This window comes from Molothrus aeneus, chromosome 1, assembly GCF_037042795.1.
Source record: "Molothrus aeneus isolate 106 chromosome 1, BPBGC_Maene_1.0, whole genome shotgun sequence".
Classification (NCBI taxonomy): Eukaryota; Metazoa; Chordata; class Aves; order Passeriformes; family Icteridae; genus Molothrus; species Molothrus aeneus.
In genome coordinates, this window is record NC_089646.1 from 15,546,260 (window position 1) to 15,572,461 (window position 26,202).

General features: G+C 39.9%; 1 long non-coding RNA gene across 1 annotated transcript in view; it reads right to left on the minus strand.

Annotated features, from left to right (window-relative positions):
- LOC136557739 (uncharacterized) overlaps window positions 1-26,202 on the minus strand; it is a 69,455-nt gene that overhangs the window by 22,550 nt on the left and 20,703 nt on the right. The window contains exon 2 of the long non-coding RNA XR_010783789.1: window positions 18,512-18,596. This is a non-coding gene — a long non-coding RNA (uncharacterized lncRNA). The remainder of the gene's footprint in view (window positions 1-18,511; window positions 18,597-26,202) is intronic.

Genomic DNA, 26,202 nt, shown 5'->3' on the forward strand with positions numbered 1-26,202 from the left:
TTTATGAAAACCCAATGGCATGTCAGTGCTCTAAGAGGTTCTATTCCTTCTGCTTCTTCCTTAGCACATTTATTACAAGTCAGAAAGTACATCAAGGCTGCAGTTGATCCAACCATCTGGGTCAATTCATAGACATTAAGTGGCACAGCAGACACCTAGTGCTGCTGCTCAGGGTCCCATAAACCCCTCCAGTGGACATGATGCTTCTTCACAGGCCTCATCAGTTCTAGGCTATAAAAACTGTTTCTCCCTTATCTCCTCCTGTTTCTCTCCTCCTACATGCCACTGCAATTACAAGCCAAGCCCACAACAGCCAGCCCTTCAAAGGCTGCTCCTATGTAAGAGAGCAGTTGCCCAAACCACAGAGTTTATCAGATGTGTACAGGGAATTATTCCCCATAGTCAGCTTGTTTCAGCAAGTGCTACAGCACAGAGGGGACTGGCACACTGCAACAGCTAAATAAAGTTTGTGACACTTTGGTCCATTACCAAGAGGCATAAACATTTCTTCTGTATCACAGGCTGTAATTTGTTTGACAGTTTTTTGTGTTTTCCAAATTGTGACAGTGCTGAAGTTTTAGGCCACTGGCCTGGACATTACTGTATGTCACAGACATGTGAACCAACCATCCCCAGATGTGAAGCATCTCCAGTTCTAAGAGGAGAGCTCAATAAAAGTTCACAATGAAGGTAGATCAAAAGCTCTTATGAATCTAAATAGCACAACAAATATTTAGAGCATAGCTTGTAAGGAATGTGAGATTCAAGGCTACATTTAATGCATTGAGCCAGGTATTTATTAAGCCCTAGGCTTCCTCCCAATAGTTATGCAAATTGTAAAGCATAACTAGAAAGCCAAATAGTGTCATTTCTCCTACATATTCCTTAGCTATATTTCTCCTTTGTCAGCAAAGAGGCAGCTCAGCAAAGCTCAGAACTACTTTTGTCATTTCCTGACAAAACAAATTTAGTTAGAACTTTCTGAAGTTATTGTCAAGCCTTACCTTACAACAATTTATGCAATTATGTGATTTTCCCCTCAGCATTACTGCTTCAGAACAAACAAGGTAAGAGGTTTGATCTGTCTTAAATGAACATTCCAAGCTTCTGATTTCTGCTTCTGCTTAAAATATTTACAGAACAATGAAAAGCTCTAAATTTGGAAGAGTAACTTCCAACAGCACCATTTGGCAAATGCAATATTTAAAGGCACCTCCAAAGAGAACCTCTAGACTATTCAGCAGGAAAAAAAAGAGAAGAGAAATATGAATAAAGAATAACAAGTAATAAAAAGAATATAACCTCTGAAGGGAAAGGAAGGAGAAATTAGAGATCAGCAACTGAAACAGTGAAAAAAAAAGGTCAGAAGTCCTGAAGGATGTAATCATGATCCTATTTTAAAAAGGGAAAGGCTAAAATTGTGACTGATACAATGGCCTATGGGGCAATCCAGAAAGCCTGAAGTACCATAAATAAAATGGCTTTGTAGAACATCATCACTTGATGCTTCCTGTAGCTCCCAGATCACAGCTCTGGCCAGAGGCTGGTGTTTGGGAAGGCTACTGAGAATTCCCACCAGAGCCTGGGGGAAAGCTCTGCACTGCAGGCAGCCCTGGACACTGGGCAGGCACAGCAAGCACACATCACTGTGGCTGGATTACACCATTTCTGCTTGGCTTCTGGAGAGAAACCAGCTTATTTGGACTTGTTTTTCAGCTTCCTAGCCTTCTTTGGGGAGGGAATAATTTATGCTATGTCTTCAGAACACAAAGACCTATTGACCAAGTCACAAGATGCCTGCTTGCCCTAACCAGGAGAGATTCTTTGTGGTGCAGGGGGAAGGGGAGCCTTTCACTTTTATGGGATCTCCCTTAGAAGCAGAATGTTTTTTTTTTTAATATTATGATTATTTGAAAAAGCAACAGAAGTTTAAAATCATTTACTTCAAGAGTCTGACCCAAAAGCTTGATTGTTGCTTTGCTAAGAGCTCCAAAAGTAGGTGAAAAAAATCCAAACTGAGTCCAGCCTGCAAAACTCTTACAGCACCATCAACCCCCTTTATTTATTTATTTTCAGTAGCTTGCCAGTTAAATCTCAAGCCTGCAATCAAATCAGGTTTGGGTAGCTGTCAACCCTTAAAGCTGAACAGCTACAACACTTTGCAGGTGGTTTTAAGAAAGACTTTTGGCTATAAAGAAAAACATGATGGGCTGGATAAAGCTGAATGCCCAATTTTTTGGCACTCAATACTCCTGTAGGATAGACAGCCATGTTGGCCAGCTTGAGGGTCCCGAATTGTGCACATATTTCCAAACATTTTGAGCCTGTCTGCCTTGCTGGACCACCCACAGGGAGTACAGCTTGATGGCCATGGGAACAGTACCACCAACTACATTGGTTTTTACTGAACTCTACTGAATACACTTAACCTACAGTGAGCTGACAAAGTTACTCCTCTGTGGAGGAAGATCCACACATGTCTGCACAGCAGGAGATGCAGTGAGGCATCCTGCTGCAGGCAGAAGGGCACATCTCAGCTCCATAGGCTTTCATGGCTAGGTTTTGCCCACCAGGTTAGCAACATGCAAGGGACACACTTATGCTTTGCTCCCCAGGTAACAGTGAAAGTGCTTGACATAAAAATCTGTGCTGGTGGAAGCAAGACACCAGAAAACATCATGGTAATTCAACTAATTGTTACATGTCACAAGAGAGAAGCAATTCAGAATTGTTAATCAGCCTAAAGCTCATTTGAACTCAAACCATTCTTTAGACTCTGCAGTTGAGCAGCAGGTTGTGTTTCACAGACTGAGTCAAAGATATGAATAAGGAGTAAACACCCCCAGGACCTGATGAGGCATTGCCAGGGTCCAGGTCATGTAAGTGAAGCCATGTTGAGAACCAGTCATTTACACCTCCTGGGGTGTAATCCCATGGTGCAATATTTAGATTAAATCTCAGGCCATTATCCCAGCATATCAACTCTGCTCCCAGCAGAGGTGCCTGAAGATCCTGCTTAAACTAGCTCATTTATCCAATCAAGACAGGAGAAACAAAAACATGAGAGAGCTCCTCTTGTGTCTCCTGGGGACGGTGCTGGGCAGGGCCAGGAGTTGGACTCGATGATCTTTGTAGGACCCTTCTAAATCAGCTTATTCTGATTCTTTAAGTGCTTCCCTTGAAGACACCTCTACCTTTCCATCTCAGGGCCTGGTCCCTAATCCTTGATCTCTCTCAACTCCTGCTTCTCTCCTCTCTGCCTTGCTGAAGTCTTGCACAGGGAGCAAGTGGCCTGCTGTGGAAGGCCACCATGACACCAGGAAGTACAAGAGAGTGAGCCAAACAATTATTGATTTATCTGAAGCATTTGCTGAGAGGATTATGTGTGGAGTCACTTCTTTCCTGACAATTGACTTCCATGGAGCTGTGCTGTCATGACATTTCATTGTCTGCATTCAGTCCCTCACAGGCACTTGAAGTCACTTATAAAATTCTACTCAATTACTGGGCCCTAGGTTTCAATCAAAAATATTTGTACATTTAATATTTCACTACAAATGTGCTACTTCTGTGCTGGCTTCAATTAAGCTTTAAAGTACTTGTGATATCAAATATAATCCTTTCATAGTTGCAATTCAAAATTATGCCCCAATTTTACTTATACCTATTTTTACCTAAGCCCAAACAAGCCAGCACAGGCAGTATATGAGCTTTGGTCATTCAAGAAAAGAGTTTACATATATCTCAAATCAAAGGTGCAGAACTAAGTAATTTCAAGTAGAAGACTGTTCAAACTTATGTCCTCATGACACTCTTCCAGAAGCACTACACAGAGGCAAGTAGATTGTGGGCAGTTTTAATATTGGGCTAGAAGACAGCAGTAGACTTGGTCCAAGAATCAATACAGTGTCTTAAAATAAAGCAGAAGTTCTCCAACATTTGCTTAAGTCTCTAAATCAAGCAAACAGGCCGTCATGAGCACAGTATGACAGACCTCACACCACAAACATTTAAATCCCACCTGATGAGGTGAAAGCAAAGCACTGAGGAACCTCACAGAGCTCATAGGCACTCCAGCTTTTATCTCATCTCTTGCCATCTAACCCAAGCCAACACAGTGCTCCCTCCTCACCTGTCCTACACCCTCACTCCCACACTGAGCACCTCTTTCCAAAGCCTGATCTTCCTCTGCTGCTAATTCAGCACCCACATTGACTCAGCCATGGTGAGCAGGTCTGAGCAACCCAGAGGACCTGAGAGAAGTGGAAAAAACTTCTGATAGAGCAGTTCCCTGATCTGTGTGGCCATGTATTCAACTGATACTATTGGAGAGAGTGGTTCCAGAGCAAGCTGGGAATGCAAAGGCAAGTGGGAAGGATTCCTAAATTGGTATTTTAAAGCAAGATTGCCATTTCCACTATTCCTATCTGCCAATCCAAACCATCAGCTGCCTAAAGTAGTCAGAAGAACAAAATTGGTAACCCTGGCCTTAAACAAAAATTGAGGAGATCTCATTTTGAAACTTACCCACCTGAAGCCTCAATCCACTTCAAGACAGCCCTAAGCACCAGTCTACAAGCAAATAAATAGCAAGGCCACTCCTGGCCTCTCTGGTTTAAAGCAGGGCAGCTACAAAGAACACAAAGTCTCATGGATGATTTTATGCTTTCTTTCTTGCAATTAGTAATTGCTATGAATCCTAACTAACAGGTCTGGAACACATTACTTACTCAGAGAACAAAATGTTGGACAGAACTGTTGATGCTATGTTTTCTCCTTTGACTTAACACTTACAAATCCTTATAGCCAGCAAATATACACAGTCCAAATAGCCAGAAACACAATTAACACCAGAAAATCTAGGCCTCTATGACTCAGTCTGAGTAAGTGCCAGGATGGATCATTTTCCTTTGCCCACCTAAACATAGCTCTTACATATAAAGGGTTGTGACTTCATCTAATGATTGAACAGCAAAGGCTGCCAGCCTCTGATCGGAAGAGAAATGCCAAACATTTGCATATACAGGAGCTTTTTTTTAACTTCACAGCTCTTTCAGTTCCTTTCAGAGTTCTCTGATCTGAACATTTATCTCTTATCTGGCACACTATCTTGTAAATGAGCATGCAATCATCAAACCTGTGCTTTTGAGCTGTGATATACTTCAAGACAACCATTTCTTGGCTACTTTTTAAAACAACCTAGCCAGGTTTTCTACATCTTAAACATGCCATTCCCACCACTGCAAGATCTCCATCTGGACAGGTCACTCTTCAGATTCACACAACAATCAGGAGCCCTGATGAAGGCTTGGTATAGATTCCTGCACTCCAACCCTGCTGGCACCAGCTCTGCCTGGCCTCCACTGCACCACTCAGCTGCTCAGGGCAGCAACATGTTTATGTCTGTTTGCCCTTTACAGATGTGTACACACACCTATCTACCTGCCTGATCCCCACCCCTCCAAAATCCCTGGCAGATGTCAAGGGTAGATTCACATGTTATTTCATAAAATTCATTTTGTCAGCATATGTGGTCAGTTCAGTTGGTCCTTATTGCTCCAAATAGGCCAAAAGACCCTTAACCTTTCTAGGAATGTCAACAAGAGGGGAAAGAAAGAATAAAAGTTGTCCACACATCAAATACAAACAATTTTTGCAAACAGATGTTTCTTCCACAAGTGTTTGGGTACAAAACGACTGTAGTCAGTTGAAACACAATTCTAGATGATTGCTACATAAGCAGAATTGACCACAAGAAAACTTCTAATGGTTTTGTTCATTCTCAGAACAGCTAGTTGACTGAAAATGCAATGTTGATTTTTTTGCAGAGGTTCAGTTTCCAATAATTCCAATATAAACTCACAATGCATTTTGACAATGTCAAAACTGTCACAATTACATTTGCAGCATACCTTTACATATCTGTGTACTGATAAGCAGAGTATTTTAGTATGCAGAGCTCTATAACCAAAACATATCCTGTGCTATTTTTCAAAGTTTGGTTTAAGGAATGGAATTTAAAGAAATATGGGAAACTTCACGCTGAGAATTTGTTTTTTTAAATCTGAAATGCAGCCTTTAAAGACCTGAGTTAATTTTACAGGTATGAAATGAAGTTTCCCATTCTAAAACTCAACCTTCATCTATAAATGTGAAGTTTCCTTACATGCCAAGCCAATCCTTACAATCCAATCAGAATGAAAGGATGGGGGCTGAGCTGTGTTTTCAGTGTACAACTGTGTACAACTCACACAGCAACTCAGGGAGCTAGGACATCTCTTTTGTTTGAAACAGGTTAGTAAAAACTAACTCCAGGGCATGCAGAAGCTTCATTTGCCTCAGCTTCAAGTTGCTTAGAATTACCAACACTAAAGCCTTGAGCCTGCTTTTCAAATTAATTATATGCTCTGGATGTTTGACTACAATAAGAAATATATCATTCAAGGTTAGCTTTACTCACCACAAAAAAATAGCTGCTTCTCTTCACAATGAAGAGGTAAAAAAGTGAAGTCCAGTGCTGCTGGAGCAACAACTGTGCTGGTTGTTCAGCTCCAGTTGCCCGTGCTAGAACATCTGGCAGGGCTTTTTTATTGGAACTGAAGGCAGGCAGGAGTTACAATTATTGACACCAAAGCCAAGTGAGCCCATGTCTCAACTCCCAGATCTAACTTGTGGCTGCAGGGTGAGCCTTACCCAACCCTAGACACTGCTGGAATGCCAACAGCTGCCTGAAATGCTGCTTTCAGTAGGATTTCCCCTCATTTTCAGGGCCAGTTGCCACTTAATGGAAAATGACATAGACATACTGTCCATTTTTCACTCTAATATAAACAGATGGGGCAATTATTTTCTAAGAGTTAAAGAGTTATTCTAGCTGTCTCAGAGGCTTAACTGGGCTTCTTGTCAGAAAGGGCAAGATTGAAAAAGTCACATGTGAAGCACATATGACTTGCACATTCTCTAGATCATTTGGTGCAATTGTTTTGAAACAGTGATCCACAGTCCTTCATCCTTCCACAGAGAGCTGATGGGAGACAGTGCTACCTTTGTTTCATTTTAGGGAATAGACAGTAATTTTGTCTAAATCTAAGGCTGATTAACAGAGCAAGAATGAAATCCTGCACATCTTTGCTGCCTGCCAAGAGTTTTACGGGTATAAGCCCCAGGAGCACATTTGGCAGTCATTAACTCCACAGAAATATCATCTACTTCTCACAGCACTTTGGCACACAATCTCTGGACTAACACCTGAATGCAGTCCCTTTGTAACAGACACTGGTAACAGCATGGCATTTTTTGGTGTCAAACAGCTCAGTTCTGTCAGGAAATTGCACAATTCCTTCATAATGGTCTGATGGAGGCTCAAGTTGCTTTAGAAATGTATATGGCCCTAAATATTATGACACATGAAGCTTGATGTCCAAGTTCCTTGTGATGATTTTTTTTGTGTACACGAAGAGAGACATGGAAAGTCAAATAATTTTAATGTGGGTCTTTGAAAACTGACTTCACTTTTTTTTTTAAACTCTGAAACCTGGCATCATTAGAGCAAAGAGAGACCATTCCATCAACTAAATCCAAATAAATCATCAAAGAGTTAATGCATAATTGCTGTACCCTCTGTACTGAAAGACTCCCTTCAACACACCCCCACGTGAATCAGTGACATCAGAAGCATTTTTACCACCAGTTACCCAATGCATTCTTATCTGCTTAAGGCAGACTCCAAGTAGGACATGTTTTGCTCATTAAAAATCACGACCTTCCAATGTGTCCATTAACTCTCATGTGTCCAGTTGGGAATAGAGCAAAAGCAGGGAATTAACCAGGTGAGACCATGGTGCACACTAATTCCTTTGCAAGCTCACTAATTCCTTTGCAGTACCCAAATGGAGGCTTCTCCATGCAGAAACAGAAGACAGAAGCTTTTGCTTTCAGCAAGAAAAACATTCTGCAGACTGCAAGGCCTCTGCATAGTCAATAATGTCAGCCATCCTGTTCCTGCAGACTATTCCACAGCTTTTGCCTCCTGAAAATTACAGTGAAATTTCCATCCAATACAGCCAACACATTGGGAAGCAAACATGAACTCAAACAATGGCAATTTAAACTAAATAAGCTTGTGCAATTTTCTCCTCTGTTCATTATATTAAAGGTTTCACAGACACCTGACCTTGTGAACATGTTCTAAGAAAATAAAAATTACAATATTACATTTAAAAACCCCAAAACCACAAACCACAAATTCCACACATTCTTAGTCACCTTTTGCATAAACAAATGTACTAAACTACATACAGCTTTCAAACCACTTCATCAACATAGAGACAAGAGAAACCTCAGCTCATACTGTGTTGTACTGTGTAAGACAGACACTTTCCAAACAGAAAACTGGCAAAAGATTCCAGTGACCTGCCTAAATGCCTTGGTCACAAATGGCCCACCTCCACCACCTCTGAGCCTACCTGGACTCACTGTGAAGGAGCAATGTGCACTACCCTTTTCATTTTCCTCTACTAGACACTTCTGGGGAGTTCCATGTACAGTTACAGTGCAATCTTTCTTCTCTGCATAAAAAGGTAAACATGGCATAGTTAGAGACAGATTAAAACTGCTTTATGCCCCCCCTACCTTCATCCCATAAAAAGTATCAAATACAAAGAATTTAGTGAAGAAATGTTAAGTGCACAGCTAGAGTCCTGCTGAATAAAGCTCAGAGAAAATCTGAAATCCTCCTTCCTACTGGAAATTTTTGCCAAAAATGTCATTTAGCAATGCAATCAAGACAAAACAACATAGGAGAGGCAGAATTAACCTTTAAATTGAGATAGGGAAGTAAATTTACCTGTTCTAACAAGTTTAAACCTTTGCTGCACAAAGAGAAGCTGATATTGTTACTTTCCATCAATCAAACTCTTTCCTTCATTTCACCCTTAGTGCACTCAAGTCTTAAATTCAAGTTAAGAGCTACTGCACACTCTGTGGTGTCTAACTTCCATATCTGAAGTCTCTGTGGTCTGTTTTAAGACTTTAAGGCATTGACACCTTCTAGCAGGTTTACAGGAACACAATGGGTGTTTTAAAATGGTGGAGCAATTTACAACAACTTGCTTTTTAAAATATAATTAGGAAAGGAAAAGAAAATCAGATCATACAAAAAAGGATGCTTATCAAAAATACTCATTTTAGTGGAAGCAATGTAAAAACACTTAAACTCAGTACCAGACTGAAGCACAAATCTGTTATACAATACAAAGATTAAGAAGATGTCTGAAGGAGTATTTTTATCAGGCAGTTTCTTCCTAAGCCTCACTGCTTCTGCAGGTAGAAGGAGTCAAACTCCTATAAAATATGCAGACACAGGTGATTATTTAAATATATATCTAACAAAGTTTGTGGGAGAAAGAGTCACTATATGGGGGAGTTTGTTCCAATACAATATTCCTATCACTAAACTCAAAGTGGTTTTAAAATAGTAATGCTCCAGACATGTTCTGTCTTCTGGTATTCTCCAGGCTAAAACAAAGGTTTATATAATTCAGAATAAAAATTCTAGATCCATTTGAGAGAAATACAGATTTATAATCCTAATAAAATGGAAGGTGGCCTTAAATTGCTAGTTCCTGAAAGGGAAATTGAGAAGCAGAATTTTTTTTTTTTTGGGTTTTTGGTCAAGGACATTATTCTTGTGTTTCTGGTGATTAAAATACAACACCTGGAATATCCCTGAAGCAAGGAAACTCACCTTTCAACCCCCCTGTCTTTTACGCTCCCCCCATTTAAGCAGGCTGGAATAAACCCACTCACATTTCAACCTGACAATGCTGCAAATTTTCTGAAACAAATGAACTGTGAGCAAAGATATTCCTGCTGGGGAAGAAGGTAAAACAGTGCCAGTAACTTCTACCTCTTCTACCTGCATTGTCCTGGTAATGTTTAAAATTAAGAGAATGGAAAGTTGGAGCAAGTCTTCCTCAGAATGCTCCAAGTCTCAAAATAGAGCACAGTCATCCAATGCAACAGTACTCCCATGTATTTATAGAACTTCTTAAACACAAGAGAAAAATACCACTGAAAGTTTTGTTATTAAAGAAGTGTTCTTATAGCCATTTGCAGTACTATGGCTAAGGTTAACATAATAAAACCTAAAAAGAAAAGAGAAACACATCACACAAACCAACCAGCAACAGGACTTTCCATTCATAGCAGAATGAACTCATCTTCTAAGCAAAACCACGAGAATAAAAAGACAAAATGCCTTAAGGAAGGCTGAAGGACTGGCATGCACAGGCTGGAATAAACCCACTTGCATTTGAACCTGACAGTGCTGTGAATATTCACAAACAACTGGCTGGAGCAACGGGGTGCAAGCTGCCCCAGTGAGGTGCTACTTACTTCAGAATCCTGTAAAAAATCCACTTGTCTGTCTTTACACAAAGAGGACAGAAAGAAGGTACAGATGCAGCAAAAGGGGTCAAAGTCTTCTCAAAATAGTTACTGATAACGCCTGTAGGTCTCTCTGGCCAAGTACTTCATTATTCTTGTTTTAAAGAAGTTTCTCGCGTCAGCTAAGATTCTTTTCCCAAGAACCTAACACTCACCCACTTAGAAAACAGAAAAGTGACTTCACAAAAGTTACCAAATATCAACATGCATGGCTGGCAAGTACATGTGCAGTCAAGATGATTCAGATAAGTCAGATAAATTTAGAACAGCGCTTTCCTAAAAGCATGCGTTCACCAAATGCAGTAAATATGCAGGAGCTATATCCAAGTGCTGATTCCAAACATCAGAGCAAAAAATTTATTAGTGAAAATCTCCTTTTAAGAGTTCGCTGCCATCTGAAGTCCTCAACAGTGTTATTCCTTGATCTGCCTTTAGTATTTCCATCCATCACTGGATTTATCCACATAAAAAGCTATAGGCTCTCCAACCTGTGAGGACTAAGCCAAATGCAGTGTGGCAACTTCACATAGGACCAGCCTTTTATGGTTGGAACAGTAGAGCTTTGATACAGCTAATCTACCATAAATAGCTCTTGAAACTCAGAAGGATCAAATCAGCTGTTGCAACAGTCCCAGCCTGTAGCTGCTTCAAATCCAATTATACTGTCAACCCTGTCTTGCAGCTCTCCCTTTTATTCCCCCCGTCCAAAACATTTTCAGTCCTCCTCCTGGCAGAAATTAGAAGCTGCTAAGGCAAACACAGCAGAAGCAAACCCTGAATTAAACAAATTCTGAAACAGATACACAAGTATTCTTACAACTACCTTGAGGAAGAAAGTTCTGTTCTCTTAAAAAACAGCTTAAGTATTTGATGCTCATAAAAAATAAGTTATCAGCCCTGACTTATAAAGCAAACACATAATTCGAAATAAGCAAACAGTTCCAAGAGCAGCAAGCACAGCTTTAAAAGGTGGATGAAACTAAGCAGATAAACTTCATGGAGCACTATCCATGTCCCAGATTAAGGCATAAGGCACTGAATTGCTTGCATATTTTTTCTGTAACCTAAATATACTTGAGAAGTACTAGGATACCCTGTTATAAATCCTTGAATTACAATGTTTCCTTTCAGGTAGTTAGAACCATTTCCCCACAAAGAAGTTGAGAACTATAATTTAAGAATTCTCGCAGCATTAAAAGCTTCCAAAATATATATTTACTAACCATATAAGTTGGTATAACTGAAAATTACCACCAGGACTACAAGAGCATAGTAATTACTGAGAAACCAGTGCAGTGACATTGTTCTGAGAAAAAAAAGCAGGTTTGGATCCAACAAAACATAGGTGAGCAGTATTATGTTCATGGTTCACCTCACAGTGCAAAGAAACAGTGCACAATGCAAGCATGTAGGTATATGCAAATAAAAGGTATTTTTTCAAACATCTATTATTAACATCACACCAGTCTTTCCAAAACATCACATCCCAAAACATCAATTACTCCACTGCAGTACGGGAACTCTGATACTTCAAAGGGCAAGAAGTGTCTTGTGGGCAAAGTCTGTATCTCTACCTCCCACAAGCACGTAAATTCTGAACATTGCCGGGGCATCCTCCCAAAATACTGGGCAGGACATCTACATCTAGGCATCCACCCTTCTTATTCAAGCAAGGGTAGAAGAGGATTGCCAATTCCTGCTTTGCAAACTGCTTTAAGGGCCTCTAGAAACTGCTCTAATGGAAGGGCTAAAATAAAAATCATCAGCTTGCACTTAATGGAAAATTGTCAGCCATACACCATCTTATTCATCTTCACACTTGTGTTAAATTTTATCATCTCTGTTAAAGGGCCTGTGTTTTAACTGATTTGCAAAGCATGTAACATACCTTGAACAGAAAAAGAATCACTAGTTGCCTACAAAGACAATAACAAAACAACTTCAATTAAGTGTGGGTGGGTGAACTGCACTGGTTTGCTGTCTCCTTTAAATTGTGCATGAATAACCCAGCTGGGTCACCTTCTGGAAGTCTCAGTAAAGTCAAAGAGCTATACAAAGGCACAGCCATTTTTCTCTTTAGGACCTAGAAAATGCCCAACTGAATCAATTCAGATACATGAGCATTTCATTAGCATGGAGTAAACTCAGCATGTTACAAGTAGATAAAACAGACCAGCAAGATCTGCCTAAGTTTATAATTTTGAATAGAGCTTGTAGAATATTACAGTAGTCACATTATACTTCTGCATTGTGGTGAAAAAAAAGTAGCTGAACCAACTGCTGACAAAAGTTCAACAGAGCTGTTAAAAATGCAGCAGGCATGCTTGCAGCTGGTATGGAGAAAGAGCAGCCGAGAGCATGCTGCCACAGCACAATCACTGCTGCTTTATGCCCTATCCATAGCCATTAAAATCCAAGGTCTTTTATTACTGTGGAATTTGAAGGATGCAAGTTATGACATGGAAACACACCCCCCTCTCTAGAAGCAAGACAGGGATTGCTTGTTTCTTTTATAGAAACCACTCTACATTCATTCTCCATATCACACAAGAAACTATGTTGAAGATTTAGTGTTTGTACCTAATTTAAAAAAATAAATAAAAATCCTGCATGTGCTTTTTCATAGAAAATAGGCTTCCTTCACTACAAGCACATACAACAGAGCTGCCTACCACAGAAATACAGCAGTTTCTGCCTCCTCCTCCCCAATAAAAAATTTCTGTAAACACAGAGCAGAGGAAGCCACAGACAATACATTAGTTAATTACTGTCCCTTTACAACAAGCCTAACATCTAGAATGTATCTTCCAGACACTATCAGCTCTATCATCAAAGAGAGGATGAGAGACATCAAGCACTTCCCAGGCCACAGGTTCTGTCCCAGTGAAGACAGAAGTAAAAATTAACAGACACACTTTTGATTCTGAGGTCAGGCTTTGCAGGAGAGGATATGTGCTCCAGTGAGTAAGAGCCAAGAAATAACACCAAGAAATAACACACACTGAAGTGCACACAGCGTGCAAAGTCTGGGTTCAGCATTCCCTTATTTAACAATTCAGCTTCCCAGTTTACAGATAGCTTCTTTTCAGCTGGTGGGGGGGGGGGGGGGAGCAAGGGAGGGGAAGGAGAGACTTCCCAGGAAAAAAAAACCCAGACAAATTTAATAAAAAGCGACTTACCAGCATCCATTGTTAGAATCATGACCCCACTTGTGTGTCCCAGGAAGCAGGAAGCCTTACCCATCCAGTGTATGAGAATGACTCAGAAGGACAGCATGGCTTTGTTTCAGCTTATATCTTCTGGCTCATTCACCCCTCCTCCCTTTAGTGGGATAAAAGTGTTGCCTGTGCCTGGCCATCCCCATTGGCTCAGCTAGGGGAACCTACCCATTTAGCACATTCAAGTTTCTGTGAGAGTCTAAAATGACTCACAGAGGAGTTTTTATTTATCTTAAAAAAAAAAACACCAAACACCAACAACATTAAAAAAAAAAAAAAACCAAACCCAACACAAACACTTTCTTTCTGGGAGAATAAATCCTTTATTCTTTCACTATCAGACACAAATTACAGTGATGTTATTGCCATGGGGAGGAACAATTCCCTGAACTCTGAATTGAGGAGAAGGTGGCAACTTAGGGAGGACAGTCCCACAGTCTTCAGTAATCCCCAGTTCTGCTGCATTGTCTGTCCATGGGAATAAAGCCACACATTTTGTGTCAAAGCTTGTGCCTCCTAACCCAGTTTATCTTCAATGCAAACTGTATATAATCCCAAAATTGATCCCTGGTTTGCCAGGGAGGATTTGCTCTTCCATTTTATTTTTAAGTAGGTAGAACAGTAAAAGATTATTATCTTACTGAAGACACACACCCAGACTCCCAGACTCTACAGGTTTAACTCTGCAGTGAGGAAAATTAGATGATATTTTCTTAATCTCCAGGATTCTCTAGGTGTAACAATAGGTACAATCTAGGCTCTGCCTGAAGAATTTGGAAAGCTGTTACAATCTGTTTGTGAGCATCCTCTCTAGTGAGATAATAGTGTTGAAATAAGAAAAATCTATCTGATCAAGAGATATCATAGCCCATTGTTAACTCTGATGAAGCCACAGCACAGCTTAAAAAGTGCATTTGGGTGAGCAGCTGGAGGGGGAAAGGAATTTGTTTCCTTCTATACTGCAAAATCCTTAAGAATTTGCAGTCAGACCCCGAGAGGGAAGTGCTGTGTCTTGGCACCATAAACTGTCAGCAGATTTGATATTTGTCCTCAGGGGTTCAGCAAGCACAGAGAGGGGAACACGGGTGCTCCTTGCCTCTGGTAAGAGCCACCTTTTCTAAATAAAGCATGGACACATTGGGCTCCTGTCTCACCACATTACTCACCACCAGATAACCTAAGATTCATAACTCTGCGATACAACCACAAGTGTATTTTGGAAGTGTTGCTTGTGGTTGTTGAAATAAACAGAGTACTCTGTCTCTCCTGCCTCCTTCTGTTTTTAGAAAAGGTATCAGTTGCAAGTCACAAACACCGAGGTTTGTAGACGCTACTGATGAAGTCAGAATCCACAATTCAAAGAAATCAGCAAAAGCAGCACAATTGAATCATCCCTTCTCAGGTTTCTTGATCCTCTCTCGCTTTGCAGTGTGGCTTTACAGCAACACACCTGAGTTATTACACTTTCAGGGGGAAACACATTCCTAAAGCTGACAATTTCTGCAATAAAAGCTTTGGGAAGATGTATGAGTAATCCAAATCCCAGAAACAAATAAGAAATCTTTCAGTGAATGGAAATCGGGGACAAATGACCCAGATGGACAGGCTGCTCCTCAAAAGCCGTACTACAGAAAGAAGTGCAGTGGCAGAACTGAACTGAATGGCTTCATCCAAAGTTTACAATTCTCAAATAGTCAGGACACTGTTTTGTCCATAAAAAATAGCTAAGGACAGCCATGCAGAGGCCATGTGCAGAGATACATGTTAACTTTTGGGACTGATATCAGGCATAGCTTCTTTTTTACCAATAATTATTAGTCTGAAGAAAAATGCAGCAGTAAGGCACTTTTGCACTCTTCCTATTCCACTCTTTTTCAGCTGACATCTTCATTAAAAATTTCCAATGATCTAAATAAAATTCATGACACCAAAAATCAGTTTTGAGGATGCTTTCAAGAAATGCAATCCCAAAGACTGGGAGGAACTTATGGAGAAAACAGTGTAACACTTATCCTTACCAACAAGGTAGAAGGGGAAGAGCTTTAAGGACAATTAAAGATAACTGACAGAGAATACCAGGCACTACAGATCTTATGCCAAACAAATACATTTTAAGAGAAGCATTATCATATGCTGTGTAAGAACAAACCACTTTTGACAGGATGACATTTCCTGTAAGCTCAGCTTTTGCAAGAAGTCCAGCACCATTGTCCTGGCACAGTAAAATGCAGAAGTTCAAGTAAACTGTTCCCAAAACAGCCAAAAAAAAAATCCTCAACTGCTGGGTCAGCAATTGATTGTGAGGTACTGCATGCACTATTTTTAAAAATGGTGCAAGCATTAATAATTCAACTTACAAAGCATTTGGAAAATGAAAACCATGAAAACTGAAACCATAATAGAGAGGAACAATCTTACTGATATCCTAGAAAAAAGGGAAATACATCTATTTGCCTTTATTTTCAGAAGGGAGAGGATGAAGTTTCCAGTCAGGCCAGCAAGAACATTAACCTGAAGGGGACTGCTGCACGACACAGGATTTACAAGAGCTGGGCATCTCCAATGTTCCAGTTCTATTCTAGAAGGCAGAAATAAACCCACTCACTGTTTTTCAGACTATATTAGCCAGCAAAGGTTGGCTGTAATTTATGTAATTAAAAATACACCAGTATTAGAAGGAACACTGTATGTTTTTTCACATATAAGCAAGGCTGTTAAAGTGTCCAGCAAGACAGCACATGAACTTGCACATGAAGCCTTGGCTTTGTTGACATTGTGGAAGCTATGAAATACAGACAGCACATGATAAATGGTAGCAAAGTTAGCATACTATAAATTAAAATAACAAATACCTGTCCATAAACTGTTTCTATTGTAATGTAATGAAAAGAGGGTATAAGTGATTCATCTGATTGTGCACACTTCCCTAAAGCCTCTAAAGTCAACTGGCCAGTCCTATATGCAGCTCCAGCAATGAAGCAGAAAGCTGGTCATGACCTCCAGAAATCACCAATTTTTTCCCATAATTTTTCAGTCAGATAATCTGAAGTCCATGTAATTGCTTAATGAAAATATATTATAAGGCAGTAACAGGTGCAGTAAATACTGCACAGAATTCCAAGATGCTGTGCAAAAAACATGAACACATTCATCTGAAGACTATATCCAAACAGCCCATGGCTTAGTTATCTGACATGGTCCAGCTATGTCACATCAAGGGTGTCAATTGCATACTGTTAACAAACTCTAGTTCTGTAAATTCTCTACTAAAATAAACCTTTTTTTTGTGGCTGTTTTTTTAAAAATACAGCAGACTAGTCATTCACACGTCTAATAGCATCATCTTCTGAAGCTTACAACCATTTTATGATGGTATATACTTATAAACAAGTTCAGCAAGAAATTCTCTGAAGGCTTGACTTGAATCTTTGTTGAAAGAAGTCCATATCACCCTTAAAAAACTAAATTCCCATGACTGTTCACATAATTTGAAGTACCTGCATTAGTCTTGCAAGAGCACCCTACTTCTGCTCACTTTCATTAAATTATTCTCTGCATAGAAAGCATGCAGCTAATAACTGTGATCAGCTTGCTCTAACATTTTTGGAGGAAGCTTTATTAATATGCTTTAATCCTGAATTGTCAAGATTCAGTTCATGTTTTCCATGATCATGCTCCAAGCTCAAATCTTCAGCAATCAAGGTTAGGTTTTGCTTTTCTGCTGCAAGGCCTTACAACTTTTCAGGCTTTCTAGCACATGCAAGAGTAGTCACTGTTCCCAGTCCCTCACTTCCCTTCTTTTTAAGTAAGATGTGAAACCAGCAGAAGATGATTTCATTCAAGCTTCCACTCTTTCCACAGTGTTTTCCCAGACTTCAGAAGCTATGACAAGTTGCAAGGAAAACAGCTCTTGCATAATTCTGGAGCAACAGCTGAAATGGTGCCTTCCATACCCCTGAGAGAAAACTTAGGCTACATATGGCAAAAGAACTAACAACATGACAGCTCTTGCTTGGCAGTATAACCAGAATTAGACATCAATTCTCTTTATGGAATGTTAAAAAATAGATCATCTACATACTGATTTTGCTGATTCAAAACCACTGAGACATTCTTGATCACATCCAAGAAATCACATCTCTCCAGTAACCAAAATTACACAATTCTCCAAAAGCAAGATTAATCCCACACTTTGCAGAAATTTTGCAAGCTCTGCCATAGTGGGACCAACAGAACTTGCTATGCACTTCCACAGACAAAAAGGTCCCTCTTGTTCTGGGTTTGTGTTCACATAGGGAAATGCTTTTCCATAGCTAAGAGCTGGAAAAAATCCTGAACCAAATATAAACTGCAAATATTTAATCAAAAGTCTGTAACATGAAGAGTGGGAAACATGAAAGTACAGATGTGTAATTAATTAAAATATTACATTTGAAGGATTGTACATGATCTAGAAAGGTTGAAGCTACTCTGCTATACAATATTTGGAAGAAGGAATAATAGAAAGGCTGGAACAGGAGGTCCATCTTAGCTGCCTGCTGCCTCCCAGTGAATTCTCAGAAGTTTCAGAAACTCTTATTGCTACTTCTTCATTCAATAACATTCATCTCCTAGGTTTTTAAATACCAATCAGCTTTTCTGAAGGTCCTATGGGCTACTCTGGAATCTTAACTATAATATCACTGCATTTCATACATATGAACTAGAAGGCACACACAGATTCTTCCTGAAATGTTTGATACTAACACCTCCAAAAAAAAAAACAAAAAGGAAAAAAGAAAAACCAACCAAACAACAACCCACAGTTCTTGGTTCAAATCTGTACGTATTTTTCAGCAAAGGTTTACCTTAAATCCCAGCCATCCAGGCCTGACCCTGTAGGTACAAGTGCATCACCTTGTCCAGGTGTCTCCCAGTCCAAAGGCAGTCCTCCTACAAGAAACAAACACAACAAAGCATGGGTAAGAACCACAGTGCACCCCAGGCTATGGCAAACCTTTCAGAAGCAGCAGGCAGATGCACAAAGGGGATGAACTGATTGACTGCAAGGGCTGAGGCAGCTTGGAGCTGCTACCTCGTTCATTCACACAGACAAGAACTGAACTTCCCCTTAGCCTTTATTATTATATATTAGGCCTTTATTATTATATGTTCACAGGCAGCCTTTATTATTATATATTCAGTCTTTCTATAAGGTCCAGCAGCACTGGAGATAATAACAAAACCAGAAGCATCCACCAAAATACTATTACCCTCAAAATCCTATATTTTAAACATCACTGGATGCAACTGAAAAAGGCAATGCTCTTTGTAGAACAACAGCAACCAGGAGACAGACCCAAGACTTCTCCTAGTGCAGAGCACTTGACCTATCAAGCAGTTCTGCAAACAACACTGCCACAAGGCCTGATTTCTGATCCCCACACCTTGAACAACAACTGGTTTTATTTTATTCTTTGGCAAATACAAAACACCTCTGGCTGTGCCTGTAATATTATTTGCTGGGTGATTCAGCCCATGTGGATACTCATGTTAATTAAGGGTTCAAGTTAGATTGTTTCAAACTAGCTGAATTATCCCAGCACCACACTGTCCTTAAAGATGCCAATCCCCAGAACATATAAGAACTTAAAATATCCACCTGCTCTGGGCTTCTTACTCTATTCTGTACCATCTGCAGTTGCTTCTTTCCACAGAGAGTAGAGTTCTCCAGTGCAGACTGGAGAAGTATTTTAAGTAAAATAACATTTTCACTCTTGCTCAGCTCAGGCTCAGCTCACCTGCATATGTTTAGGTGCCAAATATACTGTTTTCACTTTCACAAGTGCTTTATTCAACTTTTTTTTTTTTTTTTAAATCTATTAGGAGGTACAAAATGAAGTCATGCTATCCTATGTGACTGGAGCAACAGCTTTCAAGAGCAGTCAGGTCACTGCTCTGCTTCCTGCAGCTGCTGAACATGTCAGACTCTAATAACAGCATCTAGAGAAGAGGTCAAAACAAAAATAATTCATTGAAAAGACAGATAAGACAGAAATTTTGCCTGAGTTGGGAAAAATTCTGATTTTGGAAGACAAGCAGACCCCCCCAAACACAGACTACCTTAGAATGCATAGGGACAGGTAAGGCAGCAAATCAGTCTTGTCCCTAATGTTATGTAACTGCTCATAACAAGTGAACTAAGATAGTTTTTAAGATCTATCCACATTTATCTCTGTATTTCAGGGAGGAAACTCACTTAAAATTCCAAGAATATGGTAAACCACATGCTATTGTTTTTGCATTTCCAGCCTCCAATTCCTTCAATGAGCACTCCTGCACTTTAGAAGGGTAAATGAGGGGGCACTTCAGTGTGGTAGGAAAGGTGAAGAAAATGATGGTTAACAATGGATAGCTGGAAGAAAGATAAACTAAAGTTTTTCCACCATCACGTAATTCTTGGTTCCAAATTCCTTCTTGCTACTTAACCGTAGGGTTGCCTGATTACTTCTGCTATTCCTTCTGCTGCTTCCTCTTTAAGTATCAGTATTTAAAAAAAAAAAAAAAAAGAAAAAAATTAAAAAAAAGAAACAGAAAATAAAGGATTTGAAATCCAGCTATCATTTTGGTCAACTATTTCAGAGACTTCCTGGAAGCAACTGTGAGGTGGGAAGAGGGAACATTTATAATGCACAGAACACATTAAACCTGGTGCACACTGCCACTGCCCCACTACTATGTTTTATTAATTCCTCCCTTTCTTTTTGGCAAATTCCTCCCTTTTTTGGCAAATGCTACATTTGCATATTGGAACAAGAGAGAAGATCAGGGTGCTGCAGTTTTGAAGGCCTGCAGCTTTGAAGTCCTTTTAAAGGAACCTTGAATAACTGGTGGGAGTGGAAATACCTTGACAGAGTGGTTTGGGGTTTTTTATATATTCATATATTTGCCTATGTCACTATGTGCTACAGATCTTTGATAGTGTCAGGAGTCTTATGAGAAGTTTTGGCAGGACCACAATACAAACAGAAGACCTAACAAATACAGAGCACCTATCAGGAAACATTTGAGATTGAAATCAAAATGTGAGGACTGGCAATTGAATTCTTATCTTTTTCAAGACTGACCTTGGCTGCAACTTTTTGTGCTCTCTCTGCAGTTCATCTGAGAGATTCCTGGCAAGCCACTTGAACTGTACATCTGATAACCCCTGCACTTTGAGAGTTTAGAACAAAAGCAGGAAAAGACACTCCAAATACTAATTCTTGCCATTTTCACAGACTCTTTATTACACAACAGACAGATTCCAGAGTTAGTCAGTATATCATGAAGTAAAGAGACATGAAAATATCATCTGGATACTTCCTATAATCAACTAGAAAGAGGGGCTAGTGGGTAATCATCTCTGTTTAGCCACAGAGATCCATCATTTTTTGATCCAAGAGAATAATCAAACTTACATTTCTTCTAGACAAATTTTCTTCTAGGTACAGAGAGCATCAACACTTGGACTGATTTAACACTTGACAGCTGAACCAAGAATGTCACCATGTGCAACAGACAGATAGCTGCTCTGCAAGAATCTGCAGTGATCCATCAGGTTCTTCACTGGGTTGGCTACAGGACACCTACACCACCTTCTTTTCTTCAAGATCAGCCTCCTAGCTCCTGAGCTCCTACATGCAGAACAGACTCTGCATGAGTCTGTGAGTTTCAGTTCCACTGAAACAAGTTAAGGCATTGCATGCCTCCAAGCAGAAAAGGATAGGAAAAGGAAAGCAATTTTTAGGATGCTTTACTTCTTGCTTGGTGACATATATCACATCAGTTTTTCAAAGTCACCACCTTTTCAGGCTCTTGCCCAACCAAATGAAGCCTAACACCACAGAGATGTTTTGATAAAGCCACATTCTGCAAAACCTTGGTACATTTTCATTTCTCACAGGAAGGAAAAATGCAGCCTGGAAAAACTTAGGAAAGAGGTAGAAGAGTGCAATATCTTTCCTTTGAAGCCAAGAATCCTCACAGAGAGTTCAATTAAAGCAGAGTCCAGCAGCTCCCTCAGGTGTTATCCTTCTTCACGCTCCAGAGGCATGTAACACTACACACTGGGCAGCAGCCAGGTGCAAAGCAGATTTTCAGACTGCTGGTTTTCCTTTTAATATGTCTCCTTCCACTCCCACCTCACCAAAAAGAAAGGCCACAAAGATGTTCATCAGTCCAAGTCTCTTGAACACTCAGAATATCACTTAAAACCAGCAAAATTCAGCTCTGTGCCTGCACTTACACTCTACACTGGTGCAAGCCTGTAAACTCTTAACATCCCATGTTATTTTATTTTTCTAAGGCATTTTGGAAGAACTCTACACAAGAGCAACAGGACACAGACACTTCTGTCTGTAGTCAGTTCTCACAGAAAACATCCAAGAGCTCAAATCCACCCTAGTGGGGTATTTCCACCACCTTACTTCAATTGTCATTTGTGATGCAGCCTGCCCCAGGCAGCAGGGCTCTCCTTCAGTGTATTTCCCTCCCATTTCACATCACACAGCACTGCTGGAGTTCTGCTCTGGTGCCCCTGCCCAATGCTGTCTGCAGGAACAAACTGCTTTTGCACATTCCAGATGTTTAAGAAATTACTTATCCGGAGAACTGAAGAAGAGCTGCTGAGGAAAGAATCTCTGCAAGCACCATGACAGAATCACACTTGACTGTGCTTCCCTCAACCCCCAAAAGTGAAGCCACCCACCTGGAAGTGACCAGCTCGGTGTTCAGGAAGCTGACACCTACTCTAACAATAATAGATGCATGTGCAATTCTCCTCCCATGCCCTTCAGAGGTACAGTGCACAAAGTAAGGATGATTCCTGTAAATACCCTGGCATACAGAATTATGCACCAAAAAGTCATGGCATTGCAGTGAAAGATGAATGTTTGAGGTGCACACTGGAGCCACTGACTGTGCACATTCCTGCTGACACCACATCAAAGTACTCTTACTGCTATTTGCCTTATATTTGCTAGGCAAGGAAAGTTAAAAGTAGGAAGCTCAAAAAAGTCCTTTAGCCAAGAAAGTCACAAGACACTTCAATGTGAAGTTTTTTCCATAGTAACAGGCTACAGTTTCTCTTAGAATCTGGTTTCAAAGTTGATGAAATAGGATTCTGCAAGAAACTCTATACCACAGCACAGAAGCTCCCATCATACACTGACCTCTAGTGTAATAAAGACTCAAAACATCAGAAGTCTCTTTGAAGACTTAGAAAAATTATCATTTTTTTTCCCCAACTTAGAAGAATATTTTCATGCAATAAAACAGACTGAAGTCAGAAGGGCCTCCCTGGAATACTCTCAATTGTTTAAGAAAACTGGAGCATGGGTTAAAGAAGCTACAGAACTTAAATTGTTCAACGGATGTAAAGATCCTGCTGTGTTTACATAAAGTAATTTACATCAAAGCTGCATTTAACTTCTTTGAACCCAGCTGAATTTAACACCTACGCATTCTGAATGTGCAGAATTGTTTCCTAACTACATTTTTACAAAGCAAAATTAAAAAACATTTAAAGTTGAAACACTCAGCTTGGGCAAGTCCTCTATCAGCCAGATCACAATTAGACCACCCCAGATTCTGCACAACTCTCCAAGTGCCTCTGGACAGGGTGGCTGACTCAGATGTGCTTCCTGTAGCCAGCACTGAATTCATGGAAGCTGCTGGAAATGCAACATAGGAATCTGCATGAGTCCTCACTCCCTGAAGACACAGGGCTCACAGAGCTATGTGGACATGGCCCTAAGCCCAGGCAGTCTGGGGTGAGAGAGGAGATGCTTCGTTTGGGTTAGCAGTTTTTAAGAAGGTAAAAACACAACCTACCAACACCAAACAAAAAGCACAAACAAAAAAATTAAGTTAGTTTCAAAAACTGTTTCAAACAAAAATGTTTTCCCCACAATTTTTAAGATTAAAGAATCAGCATTTTTTTATGAGCTAAATAGTTTTATGACATGAACTACTTAATTAGAGCATAGCCAATGCTAAGAGAGCAGAACAATTGAAATGGACACCCAAACTATTCAGGCATGTATGCCACTTCTCCCACTCCCTATGCACCTGCCTCTGGACAACAAATCCCAGAGATGCTTCCTTTATTTCAGACCATTTCTCAAACATCCTCAAAAAACAAGGAATCATCCAGAGGCTGTTTGTGATAGTGAAGTGATATTTTCAACATGAGCAAGCTTTCCCAAGTCTGGCATATGCGTCTCTGTTGGAACAAGAGCTCTCACCTGCACTCCAGAGAAGGAGCTTTAATAAACCATCTTTTGAACAAGATTTTAAAAGCCTCAGAAATATTAAATTCAGAAAGAGTTAAGCACAGCATGAAAGCAGCCATCATAATGTATGAATGAAGTATTCAGAAGTCATCTCAGAGGCAAATGTTTGAAACTAAATTCAGATCAACCAGAGGAGATCCTTTACATTTGCAGTCCCAGACTTGAGTCTGTGAAGATAAACTAGGAAGTGAGGACCAAATTGTTAATATTGGTTTCTAGCTGTGAGTATCAGAACTCAATAAACCCTTATCTGTAATAAAAATATCTCAAATATAGCTTTAAATGACTCAAAAACCCCACTACTTAATGATGTGTTCAAACCTACAGTTTCAGACCACTTCTGAGATACCTGCAAGTCACTAGGAAGACAAGTATTAATATCTGCCACTTGTCTTCTGCACAGCAGTGAGCTTTCTACCACACCAACACTTGAGTTCTTCCTCAGCTTCAGCTGTCACCTGGGTCCTGACTTGGATTTTTGGATATACTCTATCCTGCACTCTAAAACTGGCAGCCCCTCTGTCAGAGCAAGGTGATAGCACCAAAGTACAGAGCACCCTTCCTGCAATTTGGTAATCACTCTAGGAGAACAAGGACTTCCTTCTAGCTTCTGGCCCACAATGCTCCAGGTCAAATCTTACCCACAAGAATTGCTTTTGTTCTCTTTATCACATTTATTTTATAAGCAAGAACTCTCACTGCAGCTCTAGCATGGAGACAAACAGAAGCACTCAGGATTCACAGGGATATTGGTCACCAAGTTAGATCACTTCAGGCAGAGTTATGGATAAGATTCATGTTTTAATATGAGAGCTCCTGCTTTGAGCACACTTTATTTGGCCACACTTGGCCACACTTTGTTTGCAATACAAGGAAGCCAACTCAGCCACCTACTTACCTCACATGCAGCCCAAACATCCCTCAAACAAGAAACTACACTGAGAAATCCCTTTAGTTTATTAGAAATCCCTTTAGAGTTTAGCCTTATGCTCAACTCTAATTTCTATCCAGAAAACCACCAACTAGGAAAGCACAAGTCCACTCTCCCAGCTCCAAGGAAGGGAGAGCTGAGGCACAGAGCACACCAGAGCCCTGAATTAGTGACTGGAGAACTGTGTGAGTGAGCTCCAACAGCTTCACAACAGATCCTTCCCATTGTATTTGACAAAATGTGTCCTTCCAACTATTTTTTCTCTAAATTCTTGTTTAATTCAATGCATGTGGTGAGGGAAATGACTTTCAAAACAGCGATGTGCAGCAGTACGCAGATGTTCCACATTTGTCATGTCACATGAACCTTGTGGCTAACACCCAACCTTTAAAAGTCTAAAAAGCCTCCTACATAAAAATCCATATGATGCATTTGTTCCTAGAAGAACACCAGACAACAGATTAGATTGCTGGAGATAGGGTTTCTTCAGTATTATCCTTCTGAAAAAACAAAACCAAACCAAACCAAAAAACCCACCTGCAACAAGCTTTCTTTGATCCCAAGAAGTTAAAAAAACCTCAAATAAATAAAACAAAAAACCATAACCAGACATAGAAATTAAGACAAGTGGTAGGTTGACAAGATTTGTCACAGCTAGAAGAAAGCCCTTCAAATTGAATTAAGTGTAGTGTATTGTGCAAAGAAAATGCACATATGTTACACACAAACACATCCAGAATATTTTTTGGCTAGTCCTCTTTCTAAAGAAACTTTAAAAAGACAGAAGCCACACAGACAGATTTATAACCAGCACAGAGCTCCAAAATCTTCACTCAGAAAAGTTTCTTCATTTCTTTCCTCCCAAATGAATTCTAAGGAAAATAGAGCATAGAAATCCATGCCAGAATACATGACCTAAGCCCTCATACCCCTTCTTTCAGCATTGCTTTCATAATGTACATAGCTCAAAATGCTGTACATTCAGCAATTTGTGTGCATCCAGCAATTTGTGTGCACAGAATTGGTGAAATGCTCCATTCTAAACTCTAAATAAAGTATTAGGCTACTGATAAAGCATCAGCTGCAGATTGTGTGAGTTATCAGGAAAATGTGACCAACTGATTTTGTTACCAAAATGGCAATATAATACCATGCAATGATTTGTTTCAGGCACTAACTCTTGAGCTATCTTTACTAAAGGGCAGTAGTCCTTACACAGAAATGTGCTGTAGTTGACAGATCACTACCTGTAACAAAAATCACATTTCTAAGGGAAAGCTAGCTCAAGTTAATT